Source organism: Acinonyx jubatus, chromosome E1 (genome assembly GCF_027475565.1).
Source record: "Acinonyx jubatus isolate Ajub_Pintada_27869175 chromosome E1, VMU_Ajub_asm_v1.0, whole genome shotgun sequence".
Classification (NCBI taxonomy): Eukaryota; Metazoa; Chordata; class Mammalia; order Carnivora; family Felidae; genus Acinonyx; species Acinonyx jubatus.
Genome location: NC_069397.1, coordinates 896,122 through 914,604, shown reverse-complemented (window position 1 = coordinate 914,604; position 18,483 = coordinate 896,122). Strand labels below are relative to the sequence as shown.

The 18,483-nt window shown below is 62.6% G+C and overlaps 1 long non-coding RNA gene across 2 annotated transcripts in view; it reads right to left on the bottom strand.

Moving 5' to 3' along the window:
* Window positions 1-635: 635 nt before the first annotated feature.
* Window positions 636-18,483, bottom strand: part of LOC113595933 (uncharacterized) — a 40,145-nt gene continuing 22,297 nt past the window's right edge. Inside the window, exons 3-4 of one of the 2 annotated variants that reach the window (XR_008293932.1) lie at window positions 16,195-16,498; window positions 636-865 (exon numbers count right to left, since the gene is read on the bottom strand). This is a non-coding gene — a long non-coding RNA (uncharacterized LOC113595933). The remainder of the gene's footprint in view (window positions 866-16,194; window positions 16,499-18,483) is intronic. The other variant, XR_003416608.2, reaches the window with a different exon arrangement.

The following is an 18,483-nucleotide window of genomic DNA, read 5'->3' as shown; positions in this document are numbered from 1 at the left end:
CACGGGCAACCAAGCACGCAAGTGCACACACGTACACACAAGCACACGCGTGTATACACGTGCACAGGAGCGCACACGGACACACACGCAAACACACATACACGCATACATGCACACACGCAGCTTCCGGAATGTAGGAGTGAGGGGGTCTCAGAGCCCAGCCCGGAGCCCCCGGTGCCTGCAGGCATGGGGTAGCTGCTCTGAGGGCGGGGACCCCCGCTCCTGGCTCCCTGCAGGGGCTCCGTGCACCCGTCCCTGCCCGGGGTTTGCAGGGTCTGAGTCTGGCTCTGCGTGGGGCCCGGAGGCTCCTTGCCAGCCTCGGCGTTGAGGGCCCTGACCCCGTGGCTGAGCTGCCCCGGCCAGGTCACCCGGACAGAGCGGGTCGCTTGGGGAACCACAGCAATAATTTTGTGGGGGGAGACGGCCAGGTTCTGCAGAGGCAGGGGGGCCTGCAGAGGCCTCCGGGGCTCCCGGGAAGCTGCTGGCCCGGCTGTGCACACCCGGGGTGCAGATGCACACTTCCGTGGAGAAGGAAAGCGGGGCCCGGACCCGAGAACTGGGCGCCCAGGCGGACCCAGGGAGGGGCTGTGGGGGGGAAGGGGCCGCGACGTGGACCCCACCAGTCTTGGAGGGCCTCTGCCAGGGCTTCCAGCGCGAACAACGGTTGCTTAGGAATAAACAGAGCATATACCCGATCTTCGTGAAGAGAGTTGCACCCTGTGGGGCGAGGGCAAGGTGAGAGACGAGGTCCTTCCCAAGACGAGCACACAAGCCGTGGGGAGAACGGGTCACCGGTTTAGTTTAGCTTGCAAACACAGCTGCCCTCGGATCGGTCCCAACGGTATTTTCCTGGACGCGGTGGATTCTGGAGAAGCAAACAGATGACGGTTTCAGAGGACATCTGAGGGCTAAAAAGAGCGAGACAGAAGGCCTCACCTGTTCGACGTTAGAACGCTTTATAAAATAATAATTAAAAAATAATTAAAAATGCATGATGTTGGGAAACTGGGTAGCACGGAAGAATCCTAATCGAGTCCCCCCGCCCCCAACGCCAAAGCAGATGCCTCCAAGAGCTAAATCTCTTTTACAAAAGATAGAAAAGTTAGCACAAAATGAAATATTTAGCATCCTCATGAAGAAAGACCGCTCCCAGCTTTGAAGCAAAGCAAGAAACCGCAGAGGGAAACACGGGCAGATGGTAGCGAGAACAAAGAGAAAACTCCCGCACGACAGGAGACGCGGGGGGGTGGGGGTCGCTGCCAGCCGGGGCGGACGGAGGGTTGATGGCTATGCCAAGCGAGGGCTCGTGACCGTTGGTAAGAGCGGGATGCGACGACCCCGCAGACGATAAGCACCGCGTCCGGGCAGGCTGTCCACGCGCGGGGCCCCCGCCGTGTTGGCGGCGCTGGGAAAACGCGTAGCCCCGCCGGTCACCAGAGCAGTGGACGTCGCGGGGCCGGGCGCCACCTGGGAAACTGGCGGGAAGCACCCTCCCGAGACGCACACGTACAGCAAGCCGCCGTGGCGAGGTCGGGGTTGGGGTGTGGGACGTGGGGTGCGGGTGAGCTCGGTTACTGGCGGGGGCCAAGCAAACATCGCCAGGCTGGACGCAAACGGTGTGCGGCAAGGTCAGAACTAGTCGTCCCGTTTCTGTTATCAATGGATTTTTTTCTTTGTATCTTCTAGCTACCGTTTGAACCCAGGAAGACCATCGACGCTCACGCACAGCCCGCATGCTTCTTAAACCCTCGTTCGTGGATTTTTGCCGATTCCTTTGTCCACAATCTATACCAAGGTTCCCGCATCGTCTCCCTGCCCCCAGTTCATTTTATCTTGCCTGAATGAATTAACCAGAATGTCCAGACAAGATCGAGCTGAACTACCTTAAGTCTGTTTAGGAACCTGCTTGGCTGTTCGTTAATTACCATTCGTTAATTGTCAGTGGGATGATAAGAGGAATTTATTTTTGTTCCTCGTTTTGAAGCTACTTTACCGGTGCTGATTCGTTTCTTACTTACGTGTCACCCTGTGGAAGAATCCTTCCATCAAGCTTTTCTTTGTTCTAAAAGGTTGAACGCTACCGCGTTATTTTCCAGGTAGCTGTGAGCGTGCTTTCACACCCCTTACCTCATCCTGCCCGTTGAACGAATCATGAGAACCCCCCGCAGCGGCAGAGCGGGGGCCCCGCCCCAGGCCTCCCGCCCCCGGCCCCCACGTGGTCTGATCGAGTCTTCGCTCTGAGGAGATGCGTCCTGGTTCACAAAGGCTTCAGAGCTGCCCGCAGCTGTGTGATGACCAGTGCAGGGGAGCAAATTCTGCCACCCCGGGGTCTGCCCCTCTGGCATACGGATTATCTTAAGCGGCCGGTTTTCAAGAAAATGCAGACACAAGAGCAGCTCCGGGAGCCCGCACGAAGCTTCCCTTCGGTAAGAGCCATTTCCACGTACGAGGGAATCTCGGTCTGTAAGGGTGTCCCCCTGGCTGCGCTGGGAAGAAGGGGTGACTCCAAACCCCGGGAAACTCTAATCGGGGCAGGAGGCATGGACTCAAATCTGCATGACAGCCTCACCCTTGTTCACTGTGCTTCCCTGGCAACCTGCCATCACCGACTCCCTACCCCCAACCTTCTGTCTTTAGCCGAAGATGGTATTTAAGGTGACGGCTTTGGCCATTTCCCGGAGTTAACGTTTTCCTCGGTCTCTCGGGTATAAGCAGGAGGCACACGTGTAATCAAACTTTTGTCCGACTTGCTCCTGTCAGTCCGTCTCACGTCGCTCTGACGCTCAGACCAGCTGGAAGAAGCCTGAAGGGCAGAGGAAAATTCTTCCGCCAGAGCGCAGGCACACACGGGCAGTTGAAGGTGTTTTCGGATAGACCGCTTTCTGCCTCTGAGCATTTCAGGGCAGTGGTGGCTCAGCGGGTTTCAATGACGGTGGTGAAATAGTACCAAGCATCTGCAAGAGTGGCTCTTGATTTAAGAAACTTGCCAAGACCAGAGAATTAATTGCCAACGGTCTCTCTTTGAAAGAAAAACAAGATGCGTTTGACTAAATTTCACTGAGGCCCAAGTACAAGTGGGGAAGGAGAACCCCACACTCTGCACCCGGACATTCTTCTTGTTCTCCCTCCTGCGGCCGCCCTGGTGACAGTCGGTGCCTCCCGGGCCTCCCATGGGCTCTCCTGCAGACAGCCGCCAAGCCAAGCCTCCTCCGGAACCCGCCCGCCCCCATCCGCTCCCTGGCTGCTCTCTGCCGCGCGGGGGGAGGACTTTTGTTCTGCTCCAATTAGCCAGAACAGTTACTCCTCCCTGGGATCCAAGCAGAGCACAGGACGGCTCCTGGGAAGCGCCATTCCCGCTGCTGAGGCAGCTCGGCGCGAGCCGAGTCACCACCTCGCCCCACCATCCCGAGGCCACAGATTTCCGAAATGTTCCTGCAGACACGCTAGAATTCACGTCCGACCTGTGGGGCAGGTCCATTTGACAGCCCCCATGTGACAGACGGATGGACGGATACATTGCCTGACATGCTCGCGGCTAAGAAACGGCAGAGTAGAAATTTCCAAATGAGCTCCGATATGATCCCAGACCCGAAGTTCTCTTCACCACATCACACTGCTTTCCTGTAAGAAATCTCCTCTTCTTTCAAGCCCGAGCTAGAGATTTCAGACACCTACAACCAAGGGAGTCACGTGTGCATTTGTTTTAAGCAACTTGAAGCTTCCGGGCATGGAGATCGTGTGGGGCTGCCAGGCTGCGTAGGGGACAGGGAATCCTGCGCTGCCCTCACTCCGTTTTGGTCTAACTGTCACGAAGCAAGCCGAACCTCCTCATCCCTTCGGTGACCCATATGCGGAGCAGAGCGGTGGGTGGGCGGGCGCCAGAGGAACGGGGGTGGCCCGGACTCTAGCGGGGGGGTCCGGCCGCCCTGCCCCCAGGAGCGTCTGCGGCTCTGACCGCCCGCAGGCCCCAGGCCCCATGGGGCACGTGGAGACGGGTGGAGCCCTGCTCCGGGGGCCCAGGGGCCCTGCCAGGTGAGGAGAGGCTGAAACGGGGGAGAAGGCCAGCTGACCCCGTTCTGGATGGGGGAGGCCCTGGGGTACAGGACCTACACGGGACCAGGAGGGAGGGACAGATGTGGGGGCCGGAGAAGAGTGGGAACACCTGCCCGGAAGGCGGGGCTGTGGGTGGAGTCGAGAGGCTAGTTCACAAAACGGGTGCAGAGACGCTCCGCCCTGGGGGGAAGCCGGTGTCCCCCGGAGCTAGAGAAGTGACCGGCCCAGGGTCCCACAGCCTGTGGTGCAGAAGCGGGGAGAACCCAGCGAGGACTACAGCTCTTCCGATGGGCTGTGGTCACCGGAGCAGCTGTGCCTGCAGGGCCCCCCCAGCAGGTGGGGCAGGTCCGGGGCTCCACAGGTGACCTCACCCCGGGGAGAGCTGCCGGCCAGGGCGGTGAGAGGCCCCGGGACCCTGAGAGCAGAAGAAATACACCCGGAAGTGGTCGCAATCGGTAGAAAGGAGCCCGCACACGCCCCTGCCCACCAGGGCCCCACTATCTCTGCCGACAGCGTAGACACGCCCCGTGATTTCTGTTCTAAAACGGCCTGTCACTTCCCGATCCACCTCCCTCCAGCTAGCACCCCGTCTCTGCCCCCCGGACCCCCAACAAGGCTGGTGAGTGCCGTCTGCACTCGACGTCCTCACCTCCAGGCTCCCGTCCCACCGCCCCTGGACCCAGGTTTGTCCTTGACCCAGTGTCCCCTACTCTCTGCTCTGCCCAGACCACTGCCAGGGCCCCAAACAAATAGCCCAAGATGGGCCAAGGCGGCGTGCAGATCATTTTGAGCTGAAAACAACCAAGGCCCAAAAAACTCAGAAAGAAAGCTGACCTCCCCCGAACTGCCTAAAAGTTTAGAAAAATTCAGGAAGAGCGCCATCTCTGTGGATAACGACGTCATACTCTGAACGAGGCGGGGGGACGGGGAGGAGCCCAGCTGGCCCGTCTGATCAGGGTCCCCTGCGCCCCATCATTTCCGGACAGCCCAGCAAACACCTGTTACCAAACATTTGGTCTTTTTCATCTTCCTTTGAACGTCATCCCTTCCCTTTGACCTCCCGGAGCCCCGCCCCTTCTCCTCAGTTCCCACGGAGGTGCGCCTCATCGCACATTCACGCGACCCCGTGTCCTCACCCCAGTCCTTCCCGGGCTCCTTGAAGGCTCCCTCCTCCCTGCACAGATTTGCAGATGGGGACACAGAGAGGGGGGACTCCAGGGAAGAGCCTCCGAGGGAGAAGCCCCACTCGTCCCTCCGTAACCCCGACCCCCCTTGCTTAATTCCGCATTTAGCCATTCTAATTAATGAGCAAACATTCTTTGCAAAACAATGTTTAAACACCTTAGGATTAATTTAATCAGATATTTAATTACCCTGTAATTAATCATCTAAGCTTAATGAATTGAGCCCGGATCTCTGGGAGTTGGGTTTGTCCCAATGACTTCTAAAATAAATACGTGTTGGAGGCGCAGACTTCCTGCTCCCACTCAGAGCCTGGGGGGAGGAGGGACCGGTGGCCCAGGCGCCCTGCTGCCCCCGCCCCCAGCAAGTGGCCTGAGCTCAGCCTCTGTGGGGAGCGGCCAGTGGGCCGAGGGGCAGGGCTGGGAGCACAGCGCTCTAGGCCCGGGAGGCCAGGTAAGCTGGCAGCCGCGAGATGGTCCCGCCGCCCTAACCGCGTGCGTCTGTGCACACCGAGTCTGCCCTGCAAGCCGCACCGGCTTCCCCGGTGGCGTGGGGAGGGCGCCCCCCGCCGGTCTCCCCGGGCCCTGAAACAGGCTCAACGGGGTCTCAAGGAGGGGCCAGGGAGCTTGTAGACTGTGAATTGGACACCAGTGAGGAGGGCCCTGTGCCCCCGGGCGCCTGGACCCTCTCTCCACTGCCGTCAGGGTGCCCCCAGCACTGGGCTTAGCAGACACTTGACAGGTGACCCAATCTAGCAGCAAAGCGGGTGGGGGGGGGGGGGTCCACCATCCGCGAGCATCTGAGGAGCTGAGGGCTGACACCTGCAAGGACCCGGAGAACCCCAGGTGGAGCCACAGTCCTGACGGGCCTGAGTCCCGCCCCTGGGGTACTGGGTGGGAGGCCAGGGCACCATGGGTGCTTCCCAAGCACGGGGACAGATGAGGTCCCCAAGGGCAAGACCACTTCCGACAGGCCAGGCCCTGGTCTAAGACTCACTCGTGCTCACGCCTGGAGTCCTTTGAAGAAGCCCCGTGGCTGGGCAGGGCCAGGCCCCCCAGTGATGTGAAAACTAAGAATCAGCCAGCGAGAGGCGGGGGCAAGAGTTGACGCAGGGGTGAGAGATGGGGGTCAAGAGTCGACACAGGGGTCAAGAGTTGACACAGGGGCGAGAGACAGGGGTCAAGAGCTGCCAAGGGGGTGAGAGACAGGGATCAAGAGTTGACACAGAGGTGAAACACGGGGGCAAGAGTTGACACAGGGGTGAGAGATGGGGACAACAACTGGCCGCAGGGGTGAGTGATGGGGGGCAAGCCGTTGGTGGGGACCCCCTCTCAGGCTGAGGGAGGGTGGATGGGGTCCTGGAGGGAGGGTTGGGGCGGCCCCAGCTCACTCGGGGAGCCGGCTGAACTTCTGTCTGTCTCTGGGTCACAGGGGATATCAGGCCAGAGCCCTAACTTCCCGGGCCGCCTCCCTCTGACCAGAGGGCAGCAGGCTCTCTGCAGCGGCCTCTGCTCCGATGGCATTAGCCCCAAACGGACACAACCCCTGACCAGCGACGTGTCGGCCAAGGATTGATTAACTCCGGCCGGACTTGGGGGCTGCCCAGTGACTGCGTCGCCTGGAGTTATTTATGCTGCCCCATTAGCTCGGGAAAGGCAGGATTCATGGAGCATCATGGCCTAAGAACCCAGTGAAATTAATATCCCTGTGACTGAAATACACGCCAAGCTGGGGCCTCCGCCAGTGAATCGGGAAGGAAGGGGGTTCCAGGCTCCCTGGTTCGAGAAGAGAAGCTTCTCGAAGAGAAGCCAGTGAGGAGAAGGCACATCCACAGCCCATCCCTCTGTCCATCCACACAGCTGGCATCTGTCCCATTCGTGTCACCCCGTGAAGCCACGGCCGCAGCGCCCTGCTGGGGTCCCAGCCCCTGGGCTCCACACCCCCAGCTGCCCTCCATGCAGCTCCCGCACGTGGCCTGGGGCACAGAACCAGGAGCAGCGGAGGCTCCTGAAGGGTGGGGACCCCCCGCCCCCGTTTCTGGCTTCCGTTCCAGGAGGAGCTGAGACCCTTTCTCCCCAGGGTCTGCCAGAGCTGGGGCTGGAGAAGCAGGTGGCGCTGCGCTGGGTCCCAGCGGAGGGGTGCCACCTGCACAGCTGCTGCACAGTCTCCAGGCTAAAAGCTACAGGACAAGAAGGAGAGCGCGAGGCGTCAGGCTAAAGACGGTCACCAGGTGGGAAAAGTACACTGGTTTACAGCAGGAAGAAGGTGAAAACACACAGCCGTTTGCTGGGATGAAGTGGAAACGGAGGGACAACTGAACGAGTTCAGTCGGCCGCCTTGAATACAGCCCGTCTGTTGTTTTCCCGTCGGAAGCACGCATTTTGCATAACCAGAGCGAAAAATGGTAAAACCCGAGTCGGGCCGCGTGTCCCGAGGGAGAGAACGCGGCCCCTTGACTCCGTAGCGGGGTTTGCCCACCGGCCGAGTCCGGTGGGATGTGCCCTGTGGACTGAGAAAAGCAGACAGACAACAGGCACAAACAGCCCTTTCCGTGATCACGGTGCCGGTGGCCTCGTTACCCGGAGCCTGCCGTGAGTGTGCGGCAGGATGAACGCGGCGGGAACCCGTGCTCTGTGCTGGACACGCAGCCAAGGCCCCCTGCCGGTCCTCAATCGCGTGGTGCCCAGAGCCCGGAGGGCACCTCTCCACACGCTCCGTCCTCCTGTGACTGGCTCCGGACGGGCCGGTCTACCTGCCGTTTCCTCCTGGCTGGGAGCCGGGGACGGGCGCCAGGTTTTCCCTTTTCCGTAGCTGTAACACGTGCGCGTGAGCAGCCACGGACCACGCCACGCAGCTGGGGACACCGGAAACAGGGCGCAGGAGGAAGGGGAGCCCCGTCTGGGCTCCGTGTCGGGGTGCAGGACCCCAGGGCTGTCGGAACAGCTCCGCGGACTGCACCGAGTAGGCTGCAGAGCGGTGGCATCTCCGCATCTCGGGTTCTGGAGGCTGGAGGGGGCGGGTCTGCTCCAGGCCCCTCCCCCGGCCCCTCCCCCAGCTCGTAGGCACTGTCCCCATCCCCTCCCAGGAGCCTCTTCCCTCTGCACCCTCTGTCCCAGTTTCCTCTTTATTATTATTACTTTTTTTTTTTTTTTTTAAAGGAGGCTGGTCATATTGGATCAGGCTCCAGCCTGAAAGCCTCATTTTAACGCGATTATCTGTCAAGACCTCTTTCCAAATCGGGTCACGGGCTGAGAGACTGAGGTCAGGACCCCAGCACGTAGGTTATTGGGAGCAGGGACATGACTGGACCCACACAGGCTAAGATTCCCCTCCTACTTGTGTGCCTGCCTGTCCGGCTCCTTCTGGAGTGCTGGGATAGGAGGGGTGGGTGTGTCAGGCCAGGGTCCCTCTCCTGGTCCCTGGCTGATGTATCCATATGGCACCAGGGCCTTCTCGTCCCTCCACAACCCGGGGAACAGGTGCTTTGGGCGAAGGCATTTTCAGCAGCAGACCTGATGATTCTCCGTCCCCAGGTGTGACCTCTGCACGGCCGCCCTCTTCCATCCAGAAGGTTGGCCCCTGGCTCCAGGCTCCTGATGCCCCAGCCAGGACTCACACATCTGGCCGTTCCCTCAACAGCCCCTTACTGAGCACGTTTGCGGCACGAGGCCCCACCTGGGGCCCAGGGTCACAGCAGCAACAGGTGAGGGCTGCCTTCCAGGGGCCCCAGTCCAGCACTGGGGACAAACGGGAAATGGGAGGCTCCCAGCCAGGGGGACAAGGTCTAAGAGGGGAGGCACAGGGGCCAGCGGGCTGCAGACACAGGAGCCCCATCCTGTTCCCCTCACCAACCTCCTTGTCGCCGGCCAGGCACACACACACACACACACACACACACACACACACACACACACGGAAAGCATGCCGCGGAATAAAGGAACCGTCGAGGGGCCCGGCCCGGCACTTTACAGATCGACTCTGGACCTTGTGGTAGAGGCCCCCTCACCCCTGACTGGCCAGTCACCGTCCTGTCGGGGGCTTTTTGGCAAAAGGAGGGATTTTCAGATGCTCCACGGACAGCAGATGAGATCCTGGAAAAAACGTCACCTTTACACGAGGAGCAGGCAAACCGTGGCCTGCAGACCCAATCCGGCCCCCCCCACCCCTCCTCCATAAGTAAAGCTTTATTGGAACAGCCACGCCCATCTACCTACGTTTTGTCTGCGGACCGCAAGGGCGGAGGTGAGCGGCTGCAACCCGCATCTCACGGCCTGAAGAGCCTGGGTTACTCACCCCACCCCTTACAGAAAACCCGTGCCCGCCCTGCCTTCACCCGTGAGGACCGCAAAGCGGAAGTCACTCCAGGGGTGGTACACCACAGCCTACTAGCGACGAGTTGGGCGGTGCGTCCCGGGCGTGTGCCGGTCTGACCCCTGCCGCTGCTGACTTTTCTCAAGCCGCTCCCTGCCCTGAGCCTTCCCCACGTGGGAAGGGAAAGGAGTGGGCCAGGCGATCCCACGCTGCTCACCAGGTCCGAGCCACCGTGTTTGAGTTCAAGCAGCGCTTCAACCCGTTGGCGGCCCCGTGGCCCCTCGGGTGAGCTCTGCGGCCGCAGGGACGCCCTGTAATTACTTATAAGAATTATTAGGGCAACCAAGGCCCCGGGCACGCTGAATTACGTCCGGAAGATGGTGCCCTTGGGTGTGGAATTTAGCTCCAGAAATGAAGCCGCGTGGAGCCAGCAGCAAAGCATCTGCGGCAAACGTGAAAGCCAGCAGGTGCCTAACGCTCAGGGGTTTCCAAACAAGCGGGCGCTATCGCCAGTTCGGCAGACAGGCTCGCGGGGCAGGGAGGGCAGACGGTGACCCCGGAGACCCGGCTCGGCGGCTCCGTCGGGGGCTTGGTCGCGCCTTAACCTCTCCGGGTCTCGGTTTTCTCGACTCGGGGGGACCTTCTGTCCTGCCCCGGGATCACCGGCAGGACTCCGCGAGGGGCAACGAGACAAGTAGGACCGCGTGCACGTGCACAGCACAGAAAACTCCCAGGAGTATCACCACCAGCTCGCCCGGACCCTCCTCAGAGACTCAGCGTGTGCACGGTTTTCACAAGAGCGACTCGGTGGACAGAGCGAGAGCCCACGGTGACCCACCCAGGGACACACAGATGCTGGGGGCCCCGCTGGGACCCCAACCCAGAGCTCAGCCCCCACAGCTTGCTGCCCTCCAGCTGCTGGTTCTGCGTGTCTGTCCCGCCCTCCCCAGCGACGGGACACAGCAGTGCTCACGGAGCCCACGCAGAGTCTCCCCGGTCCTCCGTGGGGAGGGTCCCCTCGGCCCGCCAGCCCCCTAGAGCCCGGCACCCTAATCTCGTCTCTATCTTCCAGGCCCTGTGACCCCCCCCCCCCAAGCTCCACCCTCCACCCCGAGGGCTGCCCTCTGGGGGCAGTGGGGGAGGGGCTCACAGGACGGTGTTCCTGTGGCGTCACTCCCAGACGCTCAGGTGACGGACAGTTGGGCGTTACGACGTGGTGCAAAGACACGAGATCCCCGTGAGACGTGACCCCCTCCCTCCCAGCTGCGGCCCCCGCCTCGGTATGCCCCCTCCACGCGGCCCAGACGGGGAGGCGGAGGCAGAGGAGGGTCCCAGGACAGCTGCGGGCTGGGGACACGGTGCACAGAGCAGGCAGTGCTCACGCCACGGAGCCCGGGGACGCCCCGGGGACAGGCTGCCGTCCCTGCGCTCAGAAACAGAGGGCCACCGCGGGGTCTGGAGCCATGTGCCGGTGTCCCGCTCCCCGTGTGCCCCGAGCCCGGAGATTCACAGGACAGCGGGGCCAAGCGCCGCCACCCGCGGGAGGCAGACACGAGACCGGAGCTCGCCATGGCACGGAGCGCGGAGCCGCTCCCACACGGGCCCCACACACCTCCACCGCCCCGTGTCTCCTCTGAGAAAGCTTCCTGAGGAGGCACTTGGGCAAAATGAGGGAAGAACGAAGAGGAAAAGGTGACGACGAACCCAGCGCTCACACGGGACAAAGAATCGCTCGTGAACCTCCAGGGCTCCGTGGCCTTCCGTGGTCAGGCCAGACGCGCACAGAGGGCCGGCCGGCCGGCGTGGGCACAGGGCACGGCTCCCTGAACCCGTGGCGGCCTCTCCACGGCGCGGGCCCCCCGGGGGGCAGCCCCGATGCTCAATGAGACCGCAGGTGTCCCTGCAGTGGCCCCCGCAGCCGGACGCCGGGCGCGGGGAAGCCGGGGTCGGCCCCGCCACGCACAGCAGGGCAAGCTTGGGCACCGGTGCCACGGCACATGGCCAGCGACGAGCCCATCGTCCCCGCCGGCGCTTAGGGTCCGCACACAGTCGAGCTGCTGAGCACCCGTCTAGCGGGTGAGCGTATAAGCGGTGTACCGCCTTCCTGGTGATGGACACGCAGACCGGCTTCCAGCCCCACGGCAACAGCACGCGCCTGCACGACCCCCATGTACGCGTCCCTCCATGGACGCACGCCCCAGCTCACTTCCGGCTGGAGGAGTCGGAAGGGGAGAGGGAGGCCGAGCGCGTGCTTCCCCTCAGGCTCCGGCCCGCGGGCGGCCCTGCCTCCCGGGTCCCTGCAGCCACTGCCCTGGGTCACCTCACCTTCCCGCTGCCGTCTCAGGGACTCGGGCTCCTTCCCTGCGGTGAGGCCCCAGGGAACATCCCTCTGGCACAGGTTCTGTGTTCCCGGCTGAGCACTGATCACACCGCAGGCCGGGGCGGGGGCTCGGGCCTCCGTCTCAGCGCCCAGAGCAGAACGCAGGGGAGGGTCAGTGTAGTGTCTGGCCTGAGACCCCCAAGTGGCCACCGTGCGGAGGTCGACTTGGAGGAGGCAGAGCCGGAAACACGTGCCGCGTCAGGGCGCTGACCGCTGGCGGCCTGAGCCGCAGGGAGGGGGCGCCTCTGCCAAGCCCGCAGGGCTGTTCCTACAGGGAGCGGGGAGCCCGGCGAGGGCACTTCTGCGGTGGCCCCCCTGCCCTGCCGCTGCAGGGCCAGGACGCCTGACGCCAGCCGGCTCGGCGAATGAGCCATCGCAGGCAGCCCGGCGCGCGCCCGTGCGTCGGCCCCACGGCGCACTCCCTCCCATCTTCTCAAGTGGGAACCAACAATCCCACGTGTTTCCAGAGCCGGGACCTGGGCACGCCCGCTCTGGCCTCACACGGCGCCGGACGTGCATTTCTGAAGGCCCACGCCGCGTGGGACATCACACCATTCTGACAACACGAATGACACCGCTGTGGGACGACACCGTTACGAGCGCCGTACCGCTTAGTCGCTGGCGCGGCCGCCCGCTAAACGCGTGCGTGACAGACGGCCCCCCGCCTCCGCCCAGGGCCAGCCTGGCACCAACCCGGATCACAGGAAACGCTGCGCTGCGAGCCACGGGCCGGTCGCTGGCTGCGCCCGGGAGGTGGTGGAGCCCAGCCAGCCCCGCCGACACACATCCCCCCGCCTTGGGTCCCAGGGCCCCAGCCCCCGGTGCCCCGTGCAGAAGCCACTGACAGACGAGGGAAGGGACACCCAGCCGCATGCCGAGTTCTCTGACCAGCTGTGACCTCGAGAAGCCACTTCTTCTCCCTGAGCCCCCGTTTCCTCGTGTGGAAAAGAGAATTACTGAAGTTATGCCCAGACTGGGTGAGCCAACACCTACGGAAGCACCTTGCATCAGTCGGGCCCCACTGTGTAACAACCTGCCAGAAACCTCTCGGGGGTCCTGTCCGCATATCTGCAGGTCAGCTGGGGCTGCCCGGGCCGGGCCAGGCCGCTCTGCCCAGAATTGGGTCCTCGCCACCGAGCTGGGCTCTGGTCCATTCCTTCTGTGTTTATTTCCGAGCCCGGGGTGCAGGGGAAGCGTCTCATGGCGAGAGAGCAGACCGAACGTGTTTCCAGAGTCCCTGCTCGTGCACAGTCTGTCAACACCCCAGGAAGGCATGTGGCCAGCCCAGAGCTGAGGGGAGGTGGGGAGGGGACTGTCTTCGCCACTTGTCTCACCTGCCACACGGGGCCGCCCAGGGGTCAGAAAACCCCGTTTCTTATCGCCGTTTCCTCGGCCTCACAAGGGCAGGGCCGCCAAAGCTTGTGTGTTTCACCTACGGCTTCGGCATCCCAGCAACCAGCCCGACCGACCGTGGACCCCGTGCGTTAAGTGGCTGTGTGACCGCGTCCAGTGGAGCTGATCTTCAGAGGTGCCCTGGGTGCTGAGTCCTGTCCGTGCCACCGACTCCAACCTTTGTGAAAGGCAGGTGCCGGGGGATGGCTTCTTCTCTCGTTCCCGAGTCGCCATAATTCTTCTTCCCGGGCTGGTCCGGCCCAGCCCCCTCAGGCGGGGGCTGGCCAACACCCACCTGCACCTTCGCAGGGAACCAAACACTTCCATGGACACCACCCATGGGCCCGTTTCACACATGGGGAGACTGAGGCTGGGGGGTGCAGGTGACACGCCCCGGGCCTCCCTGACAGGGAGTGGGAAAGCTGGGGATTGAACGGTGACCTTCCTGATTCCAGAGCGGGGGCCCCCCGCCCCCCACGCGCGGCACCCTGGCTCCGCCTGACTCCGTGGCGCGGTCCTGACGCGTCGTCGGCCCAGGTGACAGCCCGCCCAGCACGGGCACAGAGGTTTAATTTCGGCCGTTTGTGTGAACAAGAATTACTCACTAAAGTCTCATTTGGTAAATTCCGGTCTTTGCAAGCAGTTAGTTCGATGAAGACACGGCCCGGCCAGGAAGCAGCTGCCCCGCCATCCCCGCGCGGCCAGCACCCCCACACAACAGAGAACGCTCCTTGAGACCCAGGCTGCTTTAAATTCACAGCCCTTCACCATTATGTCAAGGACGGTCGTTATGTGACTGAAGAAAATGTTCCCCGTCTAGAAAAATAAACCACCACCTTGTGTGCTGGATTAGCGTTTTCCACCGCACGTTCAATGGGGAGTTTTTAAGGAGCGTGATTTCTGAATTACGTGGTTTGATGACTCTTTAGCCACGCTGGCTGGGGACAACTATTTATCAGCCCAGAGAAGCGCAGCCCAGCAGACCCCACCTTATGTCTCCCGGGTCCCCTCAGAGGCTTCTGCCCAAGCCGGGGAACCCCACCCCGAGTGCCCCGGGGCCGGGCAGGGGCTGGTGTGAGGGAGCCGGTCTCGGGTCAGCACTGAGACCCGGACCAGGCACCCACCTCCCTGGAAACTGTCATGTGACAGAAAGTCAGGGTTAGAGGTCCTTTTGTTTTCCCCCGTCAGCCTTCTCCACTGGCCTCTGGCTCTCTCCAAGTCGTGGACCCTGCCAGCAAGGACTTGGCCACCGGACAAAAGCTCTCCTCTCGGGCGAGTGGCCCCAAGGCCTGGCCTGGGGCTGCAGCCTCACAAGCCCTCTCGAGACGCAGCTAAGCCAGGAGCCCCTCCGCTGACCTCCGTCAGCCTCGTCCGACAGTCCTGCCCCACCCTGTCCCCTCCCTTCCGGGCCTGAGCTCGGCTGAGGGACACAGGAGCCATGTATCAGACATGGTCTCAGAAACCCCAGCTCAGCCCCGTGTCCCAGGGGTTTCTGGCGAGCGTCCCCGTGCCAGGACCGAGAACTCGAGAACAGGACGTGACGGGTCCCCATCCTCCAGGACGGAGCAGAACAGCAGGGACATGATGCAGCGTGTCCTCGCTCAGGACGAGCCCAGGCGGCAGACGCAGCCCCGCCTGGGGGAGGGTCCTGGGGGACAATCAGGGGTCTCCCGTGCACACGAGACTTAAGGCTGCCGACAGTGGTGCAGACGTAGGACGGCACGTGCAGCACCTGGAACGCAGGGACGGGGCAGAGGTCAGCGGCGGGCGGCAGCGAGAGGTTGGTCCCAGAACAAAGGCGTCTCTGTTGCCGGGAAAGGGGACCTAGAGCTTGCCCTGCATGTGGCGAGGACCATGACGGCTGTGTGACTTAGGGGGACGCTGCCTTCTCGGGCCCTGACCCGGAGCCCGGCAATGTCCCTGCGTGTCTGAGCTCCTCCTGCCACACCAGGGAGAGGAAAGCAGGGGGGTCGTGGGAGGCTGGAGGCCGTGGGCAGCCGTCCCGGTGACTGCGACGTTCTCCCAGGTCCCCCTTGGCTGCGGCATGACTCATCCTTCTGCAGCCGTGACACGGGGTCTCACGGAAGCGCAGAGAGGCCACGTACGCCTCCTGGGCCACGGCGGTGCGCGCGATCTGGGGGCGCAGCATAGACGTCCGAGGGAACACGGCCTCGCTGGCTCCGGGGCGCTGCCCCTCGGCCACTTCAGGGAAGCCACGGCCCCCACTGAAATGATCCAAAAGGCGCCCCGGGTGCCCGGTGTGCGAGGATGCTGGCCTCAAAGCAGCGAGGGAGGAGAGGGGAAGAAGGCCTCTACCCCAGCACCCGGGAGCGCCCCGGAGCATGAACCGTCAGCCCCACGCAAAGGGAAGCTCCTCCCGGGATGTCAGGGCCCGGCCCTGGGGAACCAGGGACAGAGCGGGGAGACCAGGCTCTCCGTCCAGGTCCTGTCGGCCTGCCAGAGGAGAGAAGGGGCAGAAGACAGAGTCCTCGTCCCTGGGGACGCACGGTCTCCGCAGTGAGAAAACAGAAAGGCAGACGTGCTACAGGAGCAGCCCAGCCCGTGGCACCGAAGCCACCGGACAACAGTGTCCCCCCCCCCCCCCCCCCCGTCCTCCTGCGCCGAGTGGGAAAGCCCGGGTCCTCCCCAGGAACCAGAGCCGGCGTCCCCCCCATGTGACACACCTGTCTGCGTGGCTCCCGCGACCCTCCTTCTTTCTCCACGCGACGCCCTCCTTGAAGGCCGTGCCGGTGCCAAGCCCCAGGCCTGGCATACAGGAAGTGCTCAATACTGAGCACCGAGCCGTGGAACCGTGTGCGATCAGGCCCACGTGGGAGCTCACGCGGTAGTGCCCCAGCCCTTCCCCCTTGGCTCACCTTATGCCCAAGATCACCTTCTGCTCCGATTCCAGACGCCGCCTGGACGAGCCAGAGGACCACAGTCCCAAGAACGTCACCGGCAGGTCCTCTGCCGCCACAGCCGCCTACCGGACGCGCTTTCCCCGGAGCGCACACTGAGCGCGGGTGACCGCAGCAGGCGGGAGGCCCAAGAGCCAGAGCGGTCCTCTGGGAGCTGGGACTCCGGCACGGGGGGCACGCGGGCGGTTAACGCAGAAGGGCCGCCCTCGGGTCCAGGCCGGGGCAGATCCCGAGAGCATTTCCCCCGGTGATCACGGAAATTCTGTCCAAGAGGGAAAGGGCCGCATCAGACCCGTCTGGACACAGGCCAATGAGAGTTGTCAGGCGCCGAGGGACGCGGCTGTTTAATTTTCTTATCTGCTTCTCATTCCAAGAGACCGAATCTGGATGCGCACAGTGAGAAGGTATTTTTAAATAGTCAGACTGAACGGTGGCATTCGAATGAAAACTTTTGCTTGGAGATTTTTCAAGTTCCCTTATGTGCCAAAACATACACTTAATTTTTTTTTTTTTTTAGCTGTTTTTATTCTTTAACTTATTGTTTTGGTTACCCAAAACGTATAGGAGCCCATGTTTTGGGCACCAAGAAAACTGCTATGAGCACCTGCAGCCTGAAGAGCCCAGGTCACCGTCACCATCACCACCGGGACCCACCGCATAAGGCCCCCGGTCCCCCTCACGCTCAGAGCTGGGGTTCGTACCTCGTGCTTTCTCCTGCGGCTGCCACAACAGGTCACCCGCCCGGTGACCAGAAGCCACAGCAACTTCTCACCCGGTTGGGAGCCACAGGGTCTGAGATCAGGCCGTCAGCTGCTGTGCTCCTTCCGGGGGCCCAGACGCACCCGCGCCCTTGGCCCCCAGGCCGCCTCTGCCATCGCGGCAGCCGCGGAGAATCTCCACGTCTCATTATTCCCTCTCTCCTGGTCTCAGTCTTACTCATGTGTCTGCACACACACACAGGTGCACACGTACACACACATGCACACGGGCACACACACACACACACACACACACACACACACCTCTGCTTCCCTTATCACACGTTCTCTGACACACACCCTCAGGCCCCCAGTTGGGAAGATCCTTGGGATAACCTGGGGCCCATCCAAACAATTCCGGATAATCTCCCCGCATCAAGAACCTCAATTCAACCGCAGCTGAGGTCGCAGATTCACAGGTTTAGGGCATCAGGACGCGGCGTCTGGGAGGCCAGGATCCCGTCCGACACCGGCCCCGGTCCAGCCCCCGGGCCTCGCGGTGCCCCGCAGACATTTACTCTCCACAGCACACCCCCCACTGGACAGATGCCCCATCCAGACGGCCCTGCACCGGGGGCCGCCCCTCCCTGGCCCTCAGTCTCCCTCTTATGCCAGGAGGGCTGTGGGCTCCGATGGGTTTCAGGATGCTTCCCACCCCAAGGCCACCCAGTCTACAGGCTGACCAGGGAGGGCCCCAGCCTGGCAGTGGTTGGCAGATGGTGAGCAGACAGCCGTTTCCAGAGAGAGGCCGTTTGCCCAGGACCCCATACTGGGAACGGCGTACAAGTCCCCGGCTTACAAATCCCAGCTGAATCAGCACGCACCCAACGTGGGCGCAAGCCCTGCTCCACGGAGCCTCCTGAGGAGAGACGCCCTCGGGGGCCAAGGAAAGGCCTGCTCCCGCCATGAATGGCAGGCTCCTCGTGGAGACCGGGTGGGGCCGGAGGGGTGCCTGGGCTCTGTGACAGGTCACCTGCGGGGTGACGCAGAGGCAGAGGAAGGAAAGGGGCGGTGGTCGGCCTGGGCTGCGGGGACGGTGACCGAGCCGGAGGTTGGCAGACCGTCCAGCCACGGGCAGCGGGCGGGTCCTGACCCTCCTGAGCCTCAGGCGTCCTGGCTGCGAGACCGTGGTGGCAGAACAGCCCTCGCTTTGCTCAGCCAGGGACGACCTGGGGTGACGTCTCCCCTGACCTCTTGACCCGGTCTGACCAGTCTTCACCAAACCTCAGAACACACTCCTACTGGCTCGTACGTTGCTAGAGGAAAGGGCAACCCCTCACAGTCAAAGTTCCTGGCCGATGACAGGAGTCTCTACCGGGGGGATTTGCATGCACGTTCCGCCAATAAAGCTGAGAACAAGTTTTCTTTTCTACAAGGATCTCTGCCGCACTCAGCCCCGGGAAGGAGAGCTGATGGACCGGCCATCCCGGGGACCGGGGATGCTATCGACGCAGCGTGAAGACCCACAGGGACGGAAATTCGAGATGGA